Genomic DNA, 5,000 nt, shown 5'->3' with positions numbered 1-5,000 from the left:
CATATAACATTATATATATATATATATCATGTATATGAATAAATTATATATATATTATATATATATATATAGTATATTATATATATTTGTGTTTATATATATATATTCTATATTATTATATATATATATACTCTATATACATTATTATACATATATAGCTTATATTGATAGTTCGATAGAGAATAATAGATAGACATTTAGGACATCGATATCATTATCACATCATCAATGCCCCGAACAATAATCACTGGTATTATCATTGTTATTGTTAAAATTATTACTGTTATTTTTATCATCATGGTATTCCTTATCAAAATCGTAATTGGTAATTAATATCACCATTATATTTCATTTGAAGATAATCCAATATAAATATTGTTCTTATCCACATGATAGAAACTTTTATCATCAGTAATGCTATAGATGGAAATAGCAGTTGCACGTAATTCACGGCTATTGTACATAGCTGCATGCTTTGTCGTAAGCCGTAAGGCATAATTGTATATTAAATCAAACAAACCAACATGAGCTATATTTTTGTTAGACGAGATTATGATTGCGGTAACCTTGCTTTAGAGAAATCGGAACTACTTGTAAAGGCAAAATCGATTTCCCTTACCTGAAGTTACCACGAGTAATAGAACAAAATCCTCACGATTTCACACTACATGCTCAGAATAAATAATTTAGATAATTCAGAAAGAAACAACAGAAAACGAAACTCACTTTACCACAATGTAATGGGATGAGAAGTGGCCATAAGTATGAGAAAATTAGCTGTCCACTTCACGAGATTTTTTTTTTTTTTTTTTTTTTTTAGTATTAATTTGTATCATCATTATCGGCAGGAATAATGATAATGAAAATGACAATAATGAATATGACAATAATGAATATGATAATGATGAAAAATAATGATAATGATATGATGAGAATGATACGAATTACAAGGACAACAAAACCTATATCAGTGATAATAATGACAATAATGACAATCATGACAATAACAACAATGGCAATGATCACGATTGTAATCGTTGTTACTATTATTACATCTTACCATTGTTATCCTTATTATCATCATTATTGTCAGTATCATTGCCATTGTTATTATAATTATTATAGTACTTTTATTATCATTATCATTATTATTATTATCATTATAGAGTGTCTCAAGAAGAAATCTGCATATAAACCTTACCGAAGGTTCACCTAGTTGCCAATACTGCTTTCCGGAGGTCACTCAGATTTGTCATAAATGTGTTTTGTGCATGATAATTCCTTTCCCTATATTTTATACAACTGTCATGCTTAGGATTAGAGGGTCAGAGCAGGTCAAATCTGCAACTGTTTCTACGATTTAGAAAATAGTTCAACTGGCTTCTCTTGGGCAAGATACATCCCCCCTCCTTCATGACATCTGGGTTACTTCGGGGTAAAAAAGGGAGGTAGACAGTCGAGGGGAGGTCAAGAGAAAGAGTTCGAGTGAAGACAGTAGTTTATTAGAGCTCATACTGGGTGTGGCAAGGTTCAGTGACTCTGACCTAGTATAGTGTTTTTATATTGTGTTAATACTAGTGACAGTGAAAAAAAACAAAAACAAAAAAAAAAAACTAGAGAGCTAACCTTCTTCTGGACCACGCTACTATTTATCTAATATTTAAAATGAAGATCGCCCATAAGCCTAGTCTTCAGCAGAGGTTCGCGGAAATCTGTTTTTTTATTGCAGCAATGGGAAATTGTTTTAAAAAAAGGAACACAAACACCATGCGCTTCTGCTTTCTTATCGCACTCTTTGCATGCATATGACACAAACCGCTAGGTGCCGGTGGACTGCCCTTTTCTTGGCCTGGAGACACCCTCAGCCGTATAGCAGCCATTCCACCGTCAGGAGCGATGATGAAAACAGTATTATTGGCAGTAGTAGAAGGAGTGATGTTGTTAATACGAACAACAGTGAATGTTATTTACATGATAACAATAACCATTACTTTAATATTAAATAATGATGATGACTATATATAAAAAAATATATATATGTATATATATATATATAATATATATATATATATATATATATTTATTTACATAAATTATATAAAAATGTATATATATATAATATATATATATATATATATATATATATATATATATATATATATATATATATATATATATAATATATATATATATATATATATATATATATATATATAATATAATAATATATATATATATAGAATGTATATATATATATATATATATAAATAAAATATATATATAATATATATATATATATATATATATTATATATATTCTATAAATTAATATATATATGTATATTCATTATTAAAATATATATGCATATAATCTGGATGTATATATGAATATTCATTTACTTACTTATATATAATCATGATAATAATAATAGTAGTAATAATACTAATACTGACAATAACAAAACTGATGCTAATTATGATAATATTATTATCATCATTATCATAATTTTTATAATCATTGTTATTATCATCACTATTAATTCTATCGTTAATTCTTATTATCATTATCATTATCATTATAATATTGCCATCATTATCATTATTACTAGAAGTATCATTATCATCATTATTAACATCTAATTATTATAGTTAGAATTACTCTCGTAATTATTCTTGTTATCATTTGTATTTTCATCATTATTAATATCATTACTATTGCTCTTGTTATCATTTTGATACTATTATTATCATTATTGTTGTTATCATTATCATAATCATTACTGTATATGCTTTTATTGTAATTGTTATCATTTACATTATTGTTATCATCATTCATATTTGCATCATCATTAATATTATTACTATTATCGTAGCTTTAGTATCATCGTAATTTTTCTTATTACTATTAAAATCATTTCTATCATTCTCAGTATCATCATACTTATCAGCATCATCATTATGCTTCTTATACTATCACTGATACCATCACAATCCATCATTATTACTATTATTGCCATTGTTATTAAAATTGTTATCCTAGTATTTATTATCATTATCATTATATAATTATCATTATCGTTATCATTATTGTTATTATTATTATCACCCTTATCCTTATCTTTATCATCATTATTATCATCATTATTATTTTAATAATTTTTGTTATCATAATCCTCATTACTGTTATTATCACTCATTATCGTTATGGTTGTCATATTATTTTCATGATTGTTATTACAATTTTTATTTCATTTTCTCTATTATCATCATTGCAATTACCATCCATGTCACCACTACCATCAATATTGTTATCATTACTATTATCATATTTTATCATCATCAACATTAATTATATTGTTAATATCATTATTATCATTAGCATTATCATCATTATCCCAATCCTCATTGATATCGATATCATTATTATTACTCTCATAGAAGATATCATTATCATTATTGATTTTTGGTTTATCCTCATTGCTATTGCCAGTATCGTTTTTGTCATCATCATGATTATAATTATCATTACTGTTATTGTTATTATTATTGTTATTATCATTATCTTCATAATTATTATCATTACCATTACCTTTATCATATTGATTATATTAGCATCATTGTTATTATCATCAATATTTTCCTTATCATTATTATTTTGAGCATTATGAATGTTACGAATGTATTATATCGTTATTTCTTATCAGTGGTTTTTATCGTTATTTCATACCATTATTAATAATATTACCATTGTCATCATAATCATTATCAGTTAATATTGTTTATCAACAAATATAGCAATTACATCATTGCCGTTGTTATTACTATCATCTTTTTTCGTGATAATCACCATTATCATTATTTTTACAATTATTATTTTTGTTATGATCTCTGTCACCATTATCATGGCCATCCCCAGGATCATCTTCACTACTATTGTTATTATCATAAATATCATTTTCATCCTTATTTAGATTCTGATACACACGCATAGACCTAGAGTGCACACATTTTTAGTGAGGGAGTGTTGCAAGTAGTGGATGCTAGCTTGCAATTTGAGGTCAATACCATGAACACCTCATTTTATCAAACAGTTTATTTCTTACTTTGATCTCTTCTTGGCAAATGCTCAATTCAATTCCCCGGAGTACTGTGAGACATATTACAACTCCAAACCAAATGCCCTCGAAAAATAGTAATGAATGTATGTGGTCATGCTAATGATATAACTTTGTCTATTGTGCGTAATTCGCACTTGTACGATATAGTACTCACATTTTTATCTATCTCCATGTTGTTTAGTCCAGAGTGATATGCGAGTCAACTAGATAAGAATGTGCGTAGCTGTAACATTTCCGCCAATCCAAAAAAAAAAAAACTATATAATTTTGCTCATGAAAATCTGTCTGGTACAAGAATACACACTTCACATTGTTTCCCTGGGATAAGGTGAGACATAAGCTCCAATTTCGTCATTTATGAAATATTGGATCGTTAACTCGATCAAATCATTATCCACAATTCCCAGACAGCGTGTGCAAAGCAGAACAATGAGTTCACCACACATTTCAAAACATTTCTAATCATTGCTGACTTTGGGTAATAGAGACGGTACTGTGCTTACTTTCCGTTGCTATTCTCACAACCGTTGTATTGTTCCTTATGTTGGCAAAAACGGTTTTCTGTGGTAGAGAAAAGTGTGATAAAAATATTGAAAATACACTTAAGCAAATGGAATAGACGCACTACAACATGGAAATACGTTTTAATGCCACACTTAAAATCAAGCAGACTGGGTATCTGAAGATAATGGGTATCGTGGTCAAGAAAGATAATTATAGCTATAAGCAAAATACTTATATGTTTATTCAAATGATTCTGCTCCTCATGTTAACATTTACTATCTTTGCGACACTAACAATCTATTTGTATGTATATGTATGTATACATAAAAAGATAGATAGATATATCGTCCATGCATGCGCGTAGGTGTGTATATGTGTG

The 5,000-nt window shown here is 27.4% G+C and overlaps 1 protein-coding gene across 1 annotated transcript in view; it reads left to right on the top strand.

The window, feature by feature from the left end:
• Positions 1 to 5,000, top strand: part of LOC122262168 (uncharacterized) — a 9,009-nt gene that overhangs the window by 1,844 nt on the left and 2,165 nt on the right. The gene's annotated exons all lie outside the window — the stretch shown is intronic.

Source organism: Penaeus japonicus, unplaced genomic scaffold (assembly GCF_977035675.1).
Source record: "Penaeus japonicus unplaced genomic scaffold, GWHDUDI00000001_assembly GWHDUDI00000002, whole genome shotgun sequence".
Classification (NCBI taxonomy): domain Eukaryota; kingdom Metazoa; phylum Arthropoda; class Malacostraca; order Decapoda; family Penaeidae; genus Penaeus; species Penaeus japonicus.
The sequence above is the reverse complement of the archived record's forward strand: the minus strand, read 5'-3'. Positions and strand labels throughout refer to the sequence as shown.